This window comes from Balaenoptera ricei, chromosome 10 (genome assembly GCF_028023285.1).
Source record: "Balaenoptera ricei isolate mBalRic1 chromosome 10, mBalRic1.hap2, whole genome shotgun sequence".
In the NCBI taxonomy this organism is placed as follows: Eukaryota; Metazoa; Chordata; class Mammalia; order Artiodactyla; family Balaenopteridae; genus Balaenoptera; species Balaenoptera ricei.
In genome coordinates this window covers 98,254,295-98,273,395 of record NC_082648.1, presented here as the reverse complement: position 1 = coordinate 98,273,395, position 19,101 = coordinate 98,254,295, and the positions used below count along the sequence as shown (strand labels likewise).

Sequence of the window (19,101 nt, the reverse complement as noted above, 5' to 3'; positions counted from 1 at the left end):
ACTGGTGTAACCTTGTGGTGTAACCACAAGGCAGGAAACTCCAGACGCCATGCTTATTGAATTTCAGAGCTGGAAGGAGAGTTAGGGATCCAGCTCCCAGTTCCCAACCTCTGAGCAGATGCTGCCTGCAGTACTTGTGATTTTAGGTGATCCGACACACCGAGTCCACGGTTTCACAGATATCACCTAGATAAAGGCTAAGTTAAATGTCAGAGAAATTAAAGAAAAATGTTGCATGTTTGCAGACATGACAAAGATCACAAAGATGGTCCTTGAAGGACTCAAGTTTGGGGAGTGAAACTCACTCAACCTACCTAAAAGGAACTGAGGACCCACACTGAGGCACACTCTCATGAATAGATAAGTAACGCTTTATTTATAGAAAACAAGAACTAATAAACAAACAAAAAATAAGTGTTTTACCTACATATCAAGTTTTCAGTGGCTCTTTCTACATTCACAAATACTGCCCTTTCTCCTTCTGTACCTCTGGCCGTTAATATACAAAAGCCTAAAGCGCACGATTCATACTCCAAGGCAACTTCCATGAACACTTCAAAAATAAAATCAAGGAAGAGATTTTATTGTAATTTCCTTAGGTTTAAGGCTGGATTTCTTTGGAGTCAGATTGTGTGTCATCAGCCTAAATGTGAAGTTCTTGGTGAAAATCCACTTGCAGCCGTGGACTGCTTTAAGAAAATGGACTTACGAAAATTGGCAAGATAGATGTTGACCATCTAAGGTAGGCTGGCCACAGATCCTGTTATATTTGGCTCCTAGGGCCTCTCGCTTCCTCTGGCTGCAAATGGAAGAAGATGGGGTTCCTCATGACCCAGTTACTGTAACTTGATTTCCATATTTTAAACTAAAACTTACTACAGAAAAAGAGCAACCACAGCCTGAAAATCTCCTGTTTAAATATTCAATGCTCTAAAGAGCATTAAGTTGCAAAACTAAAAGTTTATTTTTTAAATGCAATGTAAAAAATAAAAAGCAGTCTTTTCTTTTTTTTTTTAGAATTGTGTGATCCCTTTTATATATTACTATTTCAAAATGTCAAGTGATAAACAAACATTGGAAACAGAAAATAAAGCAGTAAGTCTTAATGAAACACCTTTTTAAAAAACAACTAACCTTTTCAAATATTTTTTCCTATAAACAGGTAATTCAGGGAAAGGGACTGAAATTTATGTTCACTACAAGCAGATTTATTTCCAAAACAAATATTTTTCAAAGCTTTCCAGGAGACAGGCTGTGCTTTCACCCTGATCTTTTACTCTGTGTGTTGGTAGAATTGAGTCTTCTCTTTAAATTTCACTTCCTTAGGAAGAATTTATTTTCCCAAACCAAACCTGACTTAAAAACCTACCATTTGCTTAATAATGAGTCAGAAAGTGTGGGGTTCACGTTTCTTCTAATTCGGTTGTGCTCTATCTTGGCTGCACATTAGTACCATTTGGGGAGCTTTAAAACATCTCTATGCTGCATCAGAGCCTAACAGGGGTGAAGAGGGAGGGCATCCATGCAGGGAAGGCAACTATGGTGGTGGTGATGGGAGATCCATTACATATGGGTGATTGACCAATAAGTAAATATATTAACGATGATGACAATCAGGTTTCTCACCACTGAAAAAAGGAGTTACCAAAACGGAAAAGGAGAAATCTCAAATGAACCCTGTAGCGTTGGATCAGAATTAGTTATTGGCACGAACTCATGATTTTTAACACATAGAAACAGACATAACAAAAAAAGTAGATGTAACTTTGTGTGCCTATATGTGTATATTTCCTTCATGTATGCAAACACGCACGCTTATTGTCTAGCTCTATCACTGAGAGGGCTTGGGAACAAGCAACGTCCAAATACTGTAGGTATGAACACACCTCGAACCCAGATTATGTCTTCTAAATACCATTCTTTACTAAGAGGACCAGAGTTCTTCGGAAAAAGAGCTAATTTGGGGGCTTGAACATGGAAAGTACAAAATGAGCCTGGAATGCCTATTTGCCAAGAAGCAAGGAAATCTACAAATGATGGGGCACATCAAATGGTCACAAAGGCTTGAAGGGGCTCCTACAAGCTAAATCTGGGACAATATGACAATAAAAATAAGTAATGATAGTAACAGATTATAGGCCATTGCATAAAACAGGAAAACATCAGTCTATACAGATAGAAATAAGTAAATGAATACATTGAAAACGACAAGGCATGTAATAGAGTTTTAAGGCATCACACCATAAAAATACGTACTGATTATAAAAGAGTAAATAATAATCATACAGAGGAGAAGCCTGGCAGACACTACCTTAATCAATAATCTATGTGAATATCGTCAATAATGGGACAAACTGAGACTGTGAGTCACCTGACTGGATGCTCTGAGAACACAGCGTCACTCCTGTGATACGTGCAACCCGAATATCATCACGAGGAAACATCAAACAGCCCCAAACTGAGCGACATTTTAGAAAACTACTGGTTTGCAATCTTCAAAAGTTTCAAGGTAATGAACACTAAGGGAAGATTGGGGAAGTGTTCCAAATGGAAGGAGACTAAAGAGATACAACCACCAACTGCAAAGTGTGATCCTTTTGCTATAAAGGCCATTACTGGGGCTAGTGTTAAACCTTGAGAAGGGGCTAAAGATTAAATGGTAGTAATGTATCAGTGTTAATTTTTTTGATGGTTTTATTGTGCATATATAGGAGAATGTTCGTGTTTTTTAGAAATACACTAGTATTCTAATTATTGGGGAAAGGATGCACGTGATGGGACATTGGGTCAGCAATTTATTTTTAAATTATTAAGGGAAAAAAGTGTTGTGCTTTTTTTCCCCCAAAATCATAGTTGTAACTTTTCAGTAAGTTCAAGATTGTTTCCCAAAACAAAACACCAAAAAACAAACATCAGCAAAACCATTACCCAGGCAGTACTCCAGATCAATTACATAGGAATCAGTGGGTTTTTTTCCCAAAGCCCCCAGCCCCAAGTGGTTCTAACATGTAGTTGGAGTTGAGAACAACTACTCTAAATCCCTGTGCTAAGCCTACACTTTAAAACGTATCTATTTATACTTCAAAAATCAAACCTCCCATACAACAATCAAATACAAATGGCAGGGACTACGTGGGTCTCACTTAACCTTCAAATGCTTCTAGATCTAGAAGCAGGAGAAATCATTGATACTTTCCCCCATCTCTAAACACACAGCCAGATGCAAGTGTAAACACTGTAATCGAGAATAAATCTACAATGATAAAAAGCCAAAACTACTCTTAAAAAGGTCCAAAGTGAAGAAAATCAACAGTTTCCTTCTTTCTTCTTCTTCTTTTTTTTTTTTTTAACAAATAACCATTAGTTGCAAGAAGTATGTACAAGTGAGTTTTTTTTGAGAAAGGCAGTATCTGAATAAAAGGGGAGATTATCCAATATTCACCTGAGCTGAGGCAGAGCAAGACTCCTGTTTTGCATGCAAGTTCAGAACACTGAAGAATAACGATGTTGACATTCCTAATAACCTGCTGCTTCTCACATCCAAAGCCTCCAAGGGTCCGAGGCCATGCTGGGGATGTCCAGAGCTGTAATATCCAGATGACAATCCCCTAGAGCTGACATCCAGGGCCATTCACAGTACAGTTCCAAATCCTACACTTCCCTCATCCATTGTGCAGACCTGACACAAAAACCTTCCTCCTTTTTGTTGCCCAATGACATCTTACCCCGTTGTCAAGCCCTAGCTCAATATCCATCTGCTTCAATAAAGCCTTCCCTGACAACTCCAATTCATAAGAAACTCGCCCTCCTCTGTACACCTCACCACCTCAGCCGTGCCTCTTGTCTGGTCCTCGAGGGGTTCCAAAGCAGATGCTATCAGTCACTGGCAGCACCAGAGCATGTAAAATGACTTTTCTATAGCATGGCTGCTTTGACCAGGGCTCTGGGAGGAAGAGCTGGGTTGGGGGCTCCTCTGTGTCTCACTTCCCTTCTACCAGGATGCCCAGGAACTGACCCGTTTCTTTAACAAACATCTATGAGCCAGGCGCTTTCCTAAGCACTGGAGATACAGCAGAAACCAAACCAAACCCCAGCTCTCGGGCGGGCTTACGTTCCAGTGGGGTAGATAGGCAACAACCAATATACAACAAAGTACATGTATCAAATATACATTTCAGGTGGCAACAAGGGCCTCGAGGAGGACAGGGCAGGGTGAGCTGAAGGAGAAGGGTTAGAAAAGGCCTCTCTGATAAGGTGGCCTAGGAATGGAGACCCACGAGGCGAGGGAGATGCGGCTATCTGGGAGAGGGCACTCCAGGCAGAGGGAACAGTAAGTGTGAAGGAATGACACGGGGGCGTTTGGCAAGGAGGCTGGAGCAGAGGGAGTGAGGGAGACGGCGGCACGTGAGGCCAGAGAGGGAGCAGGGCTCTCGTGAGAGTGACTGCACTTTTCAAACCAACCGGGACACGTCCCCTGATAACTGAGTAAGGAATCAACCCGGGACTGGGGTGCACACACATAAACCAGCACTTCCGATACCTCTAATTCTCACCTTCAATGAAAAGGCCCATCTCTCCCCTCCGGGTCAACACTTCCAGAGCTCCTGCTTCTGTCCTCCCAGGGGCTGGCATGCCTCCCTCAGAGCACTCATCACACTGCAGAACAGCAAGCCAAGTAGGTCTACGTTTGCTACCAACGAAGTCTCTGGACGCAGGGGAGTTGCCCTTCCTCTTATCATATGCACTGAGCACAAATACCAGGACACACTAGGCCCTCTACTAAGTGTTACCAAAACGCATGATTACAGAGCAAGCGACACTTTCCTATCCCTTCCGTGGGACACGTGTTCAAAACAAAAGCCTCAAAGCACCTAATTAAATCACTTAACAAACATACGCTGAGTTACTATTATGTGCCAGGCCCTGATCTAGGCAGTGGGCATGTAACAGTGGCCTCAGGGGCTGACAGTCTAGATGGAGACAGACACACACATACACAACGCCAGGAAATCATTACAAATGCCATGAAGAGAATAAAGCTGGGAAAGGGGCTAGAGAGTGACCAAGAGGGAAGGGACAGGGAAGATGGTGAGCTACTTTACACAAGATGCTCACAGGAGGCCTCTCTCAGGCAGTGAGAGACCAAAATGAAGAAAATTATCTGGGAGAAGAGTGACCAACCAGGCTGAGAGAACAGTAAACACAACGGTCCTGAGATGGGACAGTGCGTGGTGTGTATTTGGGGCTTTATTTTTTTGGGGGAGGAATATTCCTCTCCCTCCCTTCCCCAACCCCCCACAGAAAACCCCACACACACCCTTCAGAGTTTTCTGTACTTACTTTGTAATAGTCCTCGCTCACATCAAAAGAACTAGGCATTCCATTTCTTAAAAGCTTCTGTCCTACGTCCGTCCGTCCTTCCTTCCTTATTTCAGTGCCTACTTCACGCCAAGCACTGTGCTAGAGGCTGAGATTCAGCAGCAAACTAGATGCAGTGCTGCTTGTCCTCCTGGAGCTCTCAGTTTAAATTTTTGTGTGTGTGATAATTTTTTAAAATTTTTATTTATTTATTTTGGCTGAGCTGGGTCTTCGTTGCGGGGTGCAGGATTCTCTAGTTGCGGCACACGGGCTTAGTTGAGGCATGTGGGATCTTAGTTCCCCCACCAGGGATCAAACCCGGGCCCCTTGCATTGGCAGCGTGGAATCTTAACCACTGGACCACCAGGGAAGTCCCTCAGTTTAAGTTTTTAAACAGCTGCATCTCGCCTCACAGCTCAGACAACATCTTCAAGGGAGGAACCTCTGCTCTTGCTCTGCTTTACCAGCACTCTGGGGTACTCTGAAGACAGCTTACAGTGCCATTGGTGTTTTGAAAGTACCAGAACCCTGGATATGTGAATTCATAGCTTGTGATAATCCATGTAAGAGATCAACTTCTTCCCACAAACTAGAATCATGACCAATGATTCCTGAATTGCTCAAACCCAAACCCATCATGCCTCAAACATCAAGTAGAGGCAGGGCTGACAATTTCATACTTGAAAGCAGTAATCACCAATATGCTGACTGGAGTGTAAAGATACTAAGAACCTCAATTCAGCTAAGCAGACAGGGTTCATCTTAACAGGAAAATGTGTCCAGATATAAAGAGCATCTTTCTTTTCTTTAATGTGGGGATAAGTGGCCACAACACCATCAACACCTGATGCTCTCTGGTCAGTAAGTGTGGCGGCACCTTTGGTCCCAGTTCCTAACCAACTCTACACAATTGAGGCAGACAGACCCGAACGGATACAACAGATCCACCCAACATGTGAAACATGCCAGAAGCAAACCAATACTGTAAAAGAACAAGCTATCAGTACATCAACAACTCGGATGAATCTCCAGGGAATTACGGTAAGTGACAAAAGCCAATCCCAAAGGTTACATACTGTACGATTTTATTTACACAACATTCTGAAATGAATGTTGTTGTGGTCATGAATGTTGTCAGTGAAGGAAGTAGTTGCAGGGGTTGCCAGGGGTTGAGGTGGGGTGAGGCAGGGCGATTATAAAAAAGGGTGACACTAGTGGTCCTTGTGGTGATGCATCTTCTGTATCTTGTTAGTGGTGGTGGATACATGAACCTACATGTGACAAAACTATAGAACTAAACACACACATACGTAAATAAGCACAAGTAAAACTGGGGAAATCTAAATAAGATCGGTGAGTTATATCTGTCAGCATCTTGGCTGTAATACTGTACCACAGTTCTGCAAGAAGAAACCATTGGCAGAATCTGGGTAAAAGGTACCTGGAATCTCGACGTGTTATTTCTTACAACTGCATGTGAATCTACAATTATCTCAATAAAGATTTTAATTAAAAAAAAAGAGCCTCAAACATTGACTCATCTTTTAGTTATCTGTTTAAAATTTTTTAAGGACTTCTACTTTAAACAACTCTTTTAACAGCTCTTTATGAAAGCCACATAAAGTCAAAAAGAATTTTAGAAAACATTTTAGTCCTGACATTCACAGAAATGCATTCCCCCAAATATTCTAGAATCTACACTCACTCTAATGTATTCAAATTGTTATAGATTTATCAGTCAAGGTTCCTTGTGTCTTCAGTACGTTAGATATGTGATAAATATGATACCACAGGATATTTAAAATGTTCCTCTACCACGCAATTCGTAGTATCATCCTTCTACTGAGAATTTTAGTGCTGTACTAGTAATAAAAGCTATTATTTGGAAAAAAAAAAAAAAAAGCTATTATTTGACTTTGCGGTGGATAAGTGCATCAATTCTGCCAACATCAACTCCAAGCCCCTTCTGGCCTATTTCCCAGACTCCCTTACAACTAGAGATTGAAATGTGACTTATGTCCTGCCAATAAGTTGCGCTCGTGCGTGACTTTACTAGGGAACTGACAGGGCACAGGGCACCCCTCTTCTCAGGGAGCAGACATGATGGGTCCTGGAGCCAAAACCTCTAACGGCGGTTTCCTGAATGTACAGGAAGAGGAAAAAGCTCCCGTGGGGCTGCCAGTTCCGTGGTGTGATTCCCAAGGATCTGTGAGACAGCATCACCATTTAATAAACCCCTGGCACCAGTGAGAGTGAAGTAATTCTATTGTCTGACACTAAGAACTCCGTCCAACACAGATATATATAAGCTTTCCAAAGCACATCTAATATATGTGACTTGTATAGACGTTTATTTCCTTAAAAGACAAACGGTAATCTCGGCAATTCATGAAACAGTAAGAAAATAACTAGACACAAAAGCATTAACATTCATAACCAATTAAGGATTAATGATACCACACACGTATCTGGAGTGAGGAAAATTAACAAAAGGAGTGCAATGAAAAGAGTTAAGCAAAGTGCCAGAAGTATCCATTTAGAGTGTTTTTAATTAAAAACGCACACAGAAAGAGAGCATGTTGGAATAAATCCATTCCAGCAGAGGAATTACATAGCAGGATACTCCAAAGATCTGTGTTGGATTTGTTCTTAACATTTTTTCATTTGCTGGATCTGACTGAGGGAATTTAATGGGATGCTAATGTAATTTGCACATGATATTAAATTAGTAGACGAGGCCAAACAGCACAGAGGCATCAAAATCGTTCTAACACTGAGTGGCTCATGGGAGGAAAAGAGTAACATTAAACCTAGAAAAATTAAGGTAAATATATTTTTCATTAATTTAGAAGGATGCAGAAATTTCTCTTGCCTTCAGTTGCATCGTGTAATACGCAATAGGCTATTCTTTTGCGCGTCGGCAACAAAATTAACACCGCTCCTGCTACATATGACTTACCTTTCTACACGAGGTTGCGCAAAGCAATGCTTCTCAAACTTTAATGGGAATCTTGTTAAAATGCAGATTCTTATTTAGTAGGTGTGGGTTGGGACCTACAATTCTCCATTTCTAACAAGCTGCTGGTTCCTGGACCTTACTTTGAATAGCTCAGGTACAATGCACTTGGTTGTTCTTTCTAGGAAATTATGGAATTGTACTTACTTCTCCAAGGATAAATATTAACCTCATTAACACCAAGCTTATGCCTCGTTATTCCCATCTGTGTTTCAGTGCCAAATTACAGTGTAATCTTCATAAAGATATATTAAAAGTCAATTAAACAACTTGTGTAATACCAAATATGCATAAAATTCAGTTGAAACGATGACATCAGGAATAGCTAGGACCAAATCTGTGCAGGCAAAAAATCCACGAGGACATCAAATGTAAGGCATCAATAGTTGAAGGGGACCATCAACTGCAGGGTACGTGCAGATTTCAGGTATGTCAAACATGAAAAGAACTTGCGTTTCAGAATCAATGAAATATGGCAATAATACTTTTGCATATATAACCTCTGATTCTAAGCATCTCACAAATTCCCCCACTTTCCATAGATGAGGCACATGCAAGGAATAGGTTTATTTGGAATTACTCAAATCAAATAAAGGAAGATAATACATTTAAAAGACCTTGTTTTCACTTTCAAAAATTCCATGTGGCAAAAGTTATAACCAACGATGCAGGAGGATTTTCCCTGCGAAACCCTTCAGGGTTAGAATGGTGCCTGAGGGACACATAATCTGAAATGACTCTTCTTATACTTTATATACCGTTGCCATGCAGCCCAGCAATCTATAACAAAACCTTCTATTCAATCTTAGTGCAGCTGTGTAGGAAGTTCTCCATATTGCTTTGGAGATTATCTCCTTATAGTTCCCACCCACTGGTCCTAAGCCTTCCTTTTCAGACCGCACAAGACAAGTCTTCTAAATCCGTATCTGTAGTCATCTATCATGCATCCCTGACGCTTTCTCAGTTTCTTCAAACATTTCACATGTGACCTGGTTTTCTGTCCCCTCACCACTGGGGTCATTATTCCCTAAACATGTCCAGTTTGTCTACATGCATCCAATTATCGGTTAAAGCAGGACCAAATAGAGTAGACCTGCCACTTCTTTGTCCCAGATAATATTTCACTGCCAATACAGTCAAAGAGCCAGTTTGCCTTCTTAGCAATCACATCTTTCTGAGTTACAGCTACCTCACACCCCTATTTTTCACAGTACTGCTAAGTTACTTCTCCAAGACTGTGTGCAGGATCTCACATGTGTCTCTCCCAAAGTCCTCTGTGCCAGACTGTCTGTCAGCCTACCACTGCGGCCTCCTACAGTCTTCCCTGCACTGCAGGGAAAGGGCTGGAACAACACTTCCCAGAATCCCTTTCTCTGTCTGGTCTAGGTTGGATACAGCCAATGAGAGGCTCTCTCTTGGTCTGGAAGGCAGAAGTCAGTATTCTCTAAAAATAGTTGCAAGCAGACACATAGGCAGCGGCAGACAGGACTTTCCACTTTTACAGCAGCTTCCAGATGAACTGGAGCCATCCTGGAGCTGCAGGCAGCCGCTGAGATCACTGCTTCCCTGGGAACCCGGCCCTCTACTTTCATCAACAATAACAGTGGTCTCCCTGCATTCCCCCCCGCCCCAGACTTTCTAATGGTTGTGTGAGCCTTTAATTCCCTATAAAAAACCTTTTCTTCTAGGAAAATACAATGGGTTCTACAAAAAAAAGCTACCAGAATTAATAAATGACTTTAGCAAGGTTGCAGGATACAAGATCAATATACAAAATCAATTCTATTTCTATATACTAGCAACAAACAATCAGAAATTGAAATTGTAAAAAATCCTATTATAGTAGCATCCAAACTTACAAAATACGGATAAATCTGATAAAAAAAAAAAGTCCAATCCCTGCACACTGAAAACTATAAAATACTGATGAGAGAAAAAATTTTAAAACCTAAATAAGTGGAGAGATATATTGTGTTCATGTATTGGAAGACAGCATTGTTTAGATGTGGATTCTCCCAAAATTAATGTACAGATTTGACACAATCCCTATCAAAATCCCAGCATGACTTTTTTTCAGTAGAAACCGACAAGCTCTTTTTAAAATTCATCAGGACCCAGAATAGCCAACAAGTTTTAAAAAGAACATTTGGAGGACTCACACAACCTGAAACCCAGACTTACTATAAAGGTACAGTAATCAAGACAGCGCAGTACTGGCAGCGGCATAGACAAAAAGTTCAATGGGATAGAACAGATTCCAGAAATAGATTGACACAGAAATGGACAACTGATTTTCAAAAAAGGTGCAAAGGCAATTCAGCAGAGAAAGGATAGTCTGTTTTCAACAAATGGTGGGGAAGCAACTGAATAGCCATATGTTTAAAAAAGAACCTCAACCCATACCTCACACCACATACAAAAATTAACTCAAAATGGATCGAAGACCTGAATATAAAACTAAAAGAAAACACAGAAAAGGAAATCTTTGTTATCTTGGGTTAGGCAAATGATTTCTTAGCTACAACACCAAAAGCACAATCCACAAAAGAAAAAAAGTTGATAAAGTTGATTCATTAAAATTAAGAACTTCTGCTCGCCAAAAGATGCTGTTAAGAGAACAAAAAGAGCAGCAGACCGGGAGAAAATATTTGCAAATCACTTATCTGATAAAGAATGTGCGTCCAGATATATAAAGAACCCTCCAAACTCATTAATATGAAAACAACCCAATTTTCCAAACGGGAAGAAGATCTGAACAGACACTTCACCAAAGAAGATACACAGATGTGGCAAATAAGCACATAAACAGATGTTCAACATCATCAGTCATTAAGAAAAAAACATATTAAAACCACAGTGAGGTGATACCACATGCATACTTATTAGAATGTCCAAAATTTTAAAAACGGACCATACCAAGTCTTGGCAACTGGAGCTCTCTCATGGTGGGAATGTTACGTGGTAACCAGTTCGGCATTTTCTTAAAAAGTTAGACACCTACCACATGACCCAGCCTTTCCTTGCCTAGGTATTTACCCTAGAGAAAAGAAAGCATACATCCAATACAAAGACTTCTAAATGAATATTCACAGCAGCTTTATTTGTAAGAGCTGAAAACTGTAAACTACTCAATGGTGCATCAATAGGTGAATGGATCAACAAATGGTGGGATTGCATACAATGAAACAGTTCTTAGCAATAAGGGGAATGAACTACTGATACACGTAACATGGATAAAACTCAAAATAATTATGTTGAATGAAAGAAGCCAGATGAGAAGTACTGTATGTTCCATTTGTATTAAATTCTAGAAAATGCAAACTAATCTATAAGGGCACAAAGCAGATCAGTGGTTACCTGGGGGCTGGGAAGGGGCAGGAAGGGGTGAAAAGGAGGACTGACAAAGGGGCAAAAAGAGACTTTGGGGGATAAAAGATGCATTCCTTATCATGTGTATACACAGTTCAAAATTCAGTGTATTCTGAACATTTCAAATACAGGCAGTTTAATATATGTCAATTATACCTCAATAAGGGGCTGAAATAAAAGAAAGAGGAAAAAACTCTTTCCTACATGGAATACCTGGAATGGCCTGTTTTCCTAGCAGAGCCCTGACTGTGCACTGGTACCAATGAGATTTATCAGTTCAAATTTCACCCAGGTTGGGACTTCCCTGGTGGCGCAGCGGTTAAGAATCCGCCTGCCAATGCAGGGGACAAGGGTTCGAGCCCTGGTCCGGGAAGATCCCACATGCCGTGGAGCAACTAAGTCCGTGCACCACAACTACTGAGCCTGCGCTCTAGAGCCCACGAGCCACAACTACTGAAGCCCACGTGCCTAGAGCCCGTGCTCCGCAATAAGAGAAGCCGCCGCAATGAGAAGCACGTGCACCGCAACGAAGAGTAGCCCCTGCTCGCCACAACTAGAGAAAGCCCGTACAGCAGTGAAGACCCAATGCAGCCAAAAAATAAATTAACTAAAAACAAAAAAAAGAAATTTCACCCAGGTTGTGCACACTGTTCCCTAAGATGGCAAATCTTTAAATCGGAGCTTCTGCACGGATAATGTTCCTGTGAGTGTAAAGTTTCATTTTTAAGTGCAATGAAGCCTCCTGTAAAAGAAAGCTTAATAAGGCAAATGTCTGAACTTTTAGACCTTGGTATTTCATTGCTTTAACTCTCTGGATTGCTATAAACTACCAGCATGTTCACTGGGATTTTCTCCCGATGTTTCCATTCAGTTGGTAACACCTATATGGTGTGTTTATATTGTAACTCTGAATCAAATCTGCTAATTTTTCAACCATTCTTTCGGTTTTGCTTGCCTCAAACTGAGGTTCTTCAAGCTCAGAGGACCCCTTAGGTTTTAAAGGGCTAAGATTTGGTGAATAAATCTTTGTTAACACCATCTCACATTTTACTCCTGAATGTGCTTTCACACACGCTACAATTAACATGCTAGGCTCCTAAAGACAGCCTGAAATTAGCAGTAGTTTTACAAATACCCAAACAGGCTAAGGAGCAGCATCATGACGAGGGCTATACCACATACTCTAATATTTATATCCTGCAACCACTAAAAACTATGTTTAAACCTTAAGGGCCAGACAAACACACAAAAGCCAGAGAAGCACTCTACCCTTAGTATTCAACAGCAAAGAAAGCGAAAAGAAACAAGGTATAGGAGTCCAAGCCAGGGTTCTGGAAATCACTATAAAATAGTGATGAAATACGGTTCCTCAGCAGAAAAGAAAATAAGCTTATCAATCAGAACCCACAGTGTGAGGCACATGTTATTCAGGAGAAGAACTGACAACTTATTAACAGTAGATAGTGGGGATGCTTTCACAAACATTTAGGTGCTTTTGTTTTTATATTGCTTTTCCACCCTTCTTTGCCTGCTTCCATGCATGGTCAAACACAATCACTATATTAAGAGAATAAATAATAATAACTGATCTTTGAAATCGGTAAGATTGTTAGCAATTCAACCAAAATCACAGTAAGTGGCAACTCCATTAAAAGGCAATTTTAAAGCAATTAAAATGTGACATAAGAGTATGCGGTGTCCACATGTATCCAGGAGGACACAGTGGCCAGGATATCAAAATGCCTGAAGTGCTTCCACATGTCTATCCCCAGCAGGGCCTCATCTCTGAAGAAGCTGAGTCAGAAGCCTTGGTCTGAGGTTCGGACCCTTATGTGTGCACTCCCAATGGAACGGTCTGGAAAGTTTGGAGAGATTGTGGAAGGTCTGCTGCCTACCTACACAGGAGAAGGGAGTTGGGAAGTGTGTGCCCTCAACTAGGAGCCATTATCCTCAGGCTCTGGACCCTCCTCTCTCACTGACCAAGCCACTTTCTCGGGGCTATGTGTGCAAGTGGCTTGCACCCATAAGAAACAGGGCTAAACAGCGTGCATGAAAATCTTTAAAAGCATTACTCAGATCTAAGGGGGGGGAGAAAAGAAGAGAATTCAAACAATAATCCATTTGGCTCTCCTCTGACCAAGGTGGGAGGGGTCTTATATCGCAGGCCTCCAGGGAAAGTGATTTTTGCACATCTTTCTAGATCTGTGCCTTAAGAGAAAGCCAAACATTTTATTCAGAAATTAAAATGGAAGAGATCTGGCCTTTCCTCAGAGATCACACAGTATACTGCAAACAATGAGTGAGACAGGCAGTGTGTAAGCTTCCTGATTATAATGCATCACTATCACTTTATTAAGTCTGTGCCTGTTATTCTAATTCTGGAAATCCTCTGAGAAAGGGTGCTATTTGTGACACTTATCTTGGTATCGAAAAATTAGCAGAGAAGGAAATCAACTCTGAATTCAGGATTCCACAGGTGACAGTCGTACCCTACTTCTCAATGCTCTTAATCTGTGCTCTATTTTCAGAGTAGTAAAAATGGAAAGTCGTGTTCTTGTGTGCCAGTTATCATTTAAACCTAGCAAGTTGAATGATAATAACTGAGTTACCTTGAGGGATATGTACATTTCTGAAAGATAAGCATGTTTAATAAGTAACCAACTACAGAGTAAAAATAACTCGTGAACTTACATGACCCATTTCTTCAATTAAAATTATACAACAGTGGGAAAATGACTCAAAATTTAAAATACGATTTACATACAGCCTTTTGGGAACAACTAAGCCAACATGTACCTGTGCTTGATGCTTCAAGATCAGATACAGGATGCCTAATTCCATTTAAGATGATATTCAAGGCACAGTTTTGTACCTAATTTCTACTTAGGTAACCTGAGGAAAATTTTTAGAGAGTGATTTACCATTGTAATCTTTAATAGCATCACCCAAATCTAAGGAATTTCAAATCTATGTTTTTAATACTCTCAGTAATAGCCAAGTGTAAATATCATGTTTTTTTGAGAGAACACTTAAGTTTCTCTTAAGCAAGAGATCAAGATCTTTTTTTCCCTGCAGTTAAGAATTACGCTTTCTATATATCACTTGAGTCTAGAGATTCTCAAGGAATGTATGCAGTATTTCTGTATTTTTTTGTGTGTTTCAGGACCCTCAGTTTCCAACATCTTCAACATTCTTTTGATTCCATCTCCCACAACCCCATACCCAAGCACAGTCAATTACAAGCAGAGCCCTCTACCAAGGTCACCAGGTGAAGAGAAAACACATAAGCTTTGAAGTCTGACAGTTTCAAGATCAAATTACATGTATCTCTCAAACACTAATGGTAGGAACTTGGGCAAATTACCTGGCTTCTAAGTCAGTTTCTGTATCTATAAAATGGGGGTTATACTAGTTATCTTGAAGACTGGTTGTGCTGATTAGATATGATGAATGAAAGCACCTTACAATACCCAGCCTATCGGCTGCTGCTGCTGCTTCTGGCAGCAGTGTCCTCCCCCTTCTCCTCCATATCAAGCATCTATTATGCATAAAGCACCAGATGAGGGGCTATGGGTGATACAAAGGGGGTATGAGACACACACCATTTCTGAGACACACTCAAGAACCACCACGACTCTCTAGAGAATTAGACCCATATCTCAACACCTCACATGAAAATAAACTCCAGATGAGGGAAAGGTTTAAATATAAATGAAAGAAGGAAGGAAGGAAATCATTAAGGCACTGAAGAAGCTGGCTAATTTTTTCTTTTCATAATTACAGAGTGAACAAAGACTTTCTAACTATGATACAAACTCAGATTTCATAAACAAATGATTGCTGTATCTATATAAAATACAGATATTTAAAAACTTTAAAACAATTATCATGATAAAATCCACCAGGAGCAAGATCAGTATTTGCTGGGAAAATATATTAGCAATTTATATCACAAAGAGCTAGGTTCCATAATACATAAAGAGCTCCTACAAATCAATAAGGAAAAGGCCAACAATCCAATAGAAAAGTAGGTGAAGGAAATGAACACATAGTTCACAGATCACATCTAAAACATGAAAAGATGACCTACTGCATTCCGCATAAGAGAACACCATATTAAAACTGTACTGGGATACCACTTTTCACTTACCAAACTGTCAAAGACAAAATCTGTAAAAACACAGTGCTATCAAAGGTGCCAGGGAAAAGGCATTCACATATGTTGCTGGTGAGAATATAAACTAGTAAGATCTCTCTAGAGGACAACTTGAAAGTTTTCTATCAAAATTAAAGTGTACATAGTCTTTGACTGGGCTATTTCACTTTTAGGAGCATATCACAGGAAAATAACTGCACGTGTGGGAAACTATGCATGTAAAGGATATTCATTGCAACATGTTTATAATGGCAAAATATGGGAAACAGTCCATCAATTAGGAAGCTGGTTATATGAATTATAGCTTATCCACACAAGGAATACTATGTAATTATAAAAGGAAGCTCTTTATGTACTAATGAAAATAGATCTTCAAGATATATTGTTAAACTTAAAAAGCAAGATGCAAACAAGTGTACTTTAACTACCATGTATGTAAGAAAAAGAGGGCTTACATGTAGTTCTTTATATATGAACAGAGACTCCCTGAAAGAAACATTTAAAAAAACTAGTAACACTACTGCATCAGAAAAGGAAAAGCTGGGTGGTTGTAAGACAATTGTATACCTTTTTTGACCAGATAAATTCAATTTTAAAGATTATATTTGCAAATGATATTATCTGATAAGGGGTTAATACCCAAAATATACAATGAACTCATACAACTCAACATCCAAAACAAAACAAAACAAAACAAAAACTTGATTTAAAAAATGAGCAGAGGACCTGAACAGACATTTTCCCAAAGAAGACATACAGATGGCCAACAGACACATTAAAACTAATCACTAATCACCAGGGAAATGAAAACCAAAAGTACAAGGACATATATCACCTCATACCCGTCACAATGGTTATTATCAAAAAAGACAACAAATGAGTGGTGGTGAGGATGTGGAGATAAAGGAGCCCTGGTACACTGTTGGTGGGAATGTAAACCAGTGCAGCCACTATGGAAAACAGTATGGAGGTTCCTCAAAAAATTAAAAATACAGTTACCATCCAATCCAGCAATTCAACTTCTGGGTATTTTTCTGAAGAAAACAAAAACACTAATTGGAAAAAGTATATGCACCCTATGTTCACTGCAGCATTGTTTATAATAGCCAAGATACAGAAGCCACCTAAGTGTCCACTGATAGATGAGTGGATAAAGAAGATGTGATATATATACACAATGGAATATTACTCAGCCATAAAAAAAGAATGAAATCTTGCCATATGCGACAACATGGATGGACCTAGAGAGTATCATGCTAAGTGAAATAAACCAAACAGAGAAAGACAAATACCGTATGACTTCACTTATATGTGGAATCTAAAAAACAGAACAAAAGAACAAACAGAACAAAACAGAACACACTCACAGACATAGAGAACAAACAGGTGATTGCCAGAGAAGTGGGGGTGGGAGGATGAATGAACTAGGTAAGGGATTAAGAAGTACAAATTTCCAGTTATAAAATAAATGAGTCACAGGGATCAAATGCACAGCATGGGGGATATATAGTTAATATAAAAAAAGAGAGAGTAAGATGTTACCACTGGCGGGAAATGGTAGAGGGTACACAAGATTATTTCTTAAAACCCACCATATTATTTCTTACAACTGCATGTGAATCTACAATTATTTCAAAACAAGAAGTTTAAATTTTTTAAAAAATCTATTTTATTTGAGTAAGCAATATAAAATGGATCTGGAAGTCAAATGGGTGGTCAAGGCAGTGATGCTATCCTGAGTTCAGAAGAAAGGTCACTGTTTGGCTTCAGCACGGGAACCTGATTCCCGTGAGAGCCCTCCATTCCCCAGACAAGCCCCATCCCTCTCCGCCTCTCTGGCCCATGCCCACCCCCCAACCCCTGTCCCCCTGCACGCCTGGAATGCAAATCCCACTCCTTTCTTTTGGTTCCAGTCAAGGCCTTCAAATAGCCACGAAGTTTCCCCTTGGTCATCTCCGCATCCCCTTTCAACCCCTTTTATTCCTGACACCTCAGCATTTCGTACAGTGGGACACAGAGGGGACTGTGCAGCCCACCAAACATGAAGATGCAGGCTATCCAGGTCAGCCACGATAGAATAAAAACCTCCTCAAGCAATAAGCTGCAGATGGGCAATTAAGAGGTTTCAGGGACTCGCAACTTTTACCTCCACGAGGGGCTATGAGATGGTGTGAAGAGAGAGAAGGTCAGGGGAGACGCCAAAGAGCGAGAATTTGTTGCTGTCTCCACTCCTCCTGGGGTTGAAAGTGCCCGCATTATTAGGTATGACTCATCATCCTGCCTCCTGGCTACACCCTAAAATGGAAAAAGAGATGGATGGGCCAGGACACCTTAACTTCAGGACATCAGCCATCAAAATCCTTCAATTAAATCACCCCTTATATGGACTCCAGGCTCACCAAGCAACCATCTAACTCTAAAACACAGGAAACCTGGAATAAGGACAGATTGGGGCAGAATGTCCAATGGGAGTGCTGGAGCCAGGGCGGCCAGGAGGTAGACAGGAGTCAATAAAGGGGGCAAGAAGGGAGCCAATAATCTTTACCTAAGAGAAAACCAGCAACCAAACAAATCTGCGTTTACAAATTTCCTGAGCACTCACCTGGTGTAGGAACACGGCTCCTGAAACATCAGCTAGACACCCAAGATCTGTCTTAGGAATATAGGTAAGTACTACTGTCAAACAATTCATACACCCGAAAGAAGGAAACCATTGCCCTGACAAAAAGAAACTATATGCTATGTTGTGTCACAGGGAATAGTGGAAGAACTGGAGTCTTTGACATGCTGGTGGGTTTGAGCGTCTAGACACAAGATAGAGTGCTACAGGTATCAACAAAACTGGCGGTGACGGTGGGGTGAGCTGGGAAGGGCAGGAGATGGGATGCCTTACAGGGATTCCACCATCATCAGGAAACCTGAAGCTTCCCAGAAACAGTCAAGCCCTCTCGCTAATAGCATATTAGGTGGGGCTTTGGGGTTAAAATTTATAGTTATTTGCTTTCCGCTACATGCTTGCTTTAGCTTTACATTTTTCACTCATTTTATTTGACATGCTCTGGGCCCTTACCAAATGAGACCAACGAGCCCAGTCTTGAAAAGCTAACAACTGCTCTCCAAATACACCAATTTCCTTTTTCCTAAAACAAAGGCTTTAAAAGGGAAAGGAAAGTAAGCGCATTCACAATTCCTGCCAATTTTT

The 19,101-nt window shown here is 40.4% G+C and overlaps 1 protein-coding gene across 8 annotated transcripts in view; it reads right to left on the bottom strand.

Moving 5' to 3' along the window:
- TNRC6B (trinucleotide repeat containing adaptor 6B) overlaps window positions 1-19,101 on the bottom strand; it is a 263,413-nt gene that overhangs the window by 85,078 nt on the left and 159,234 nt on the right. The window lies entirely within an intron of this gene.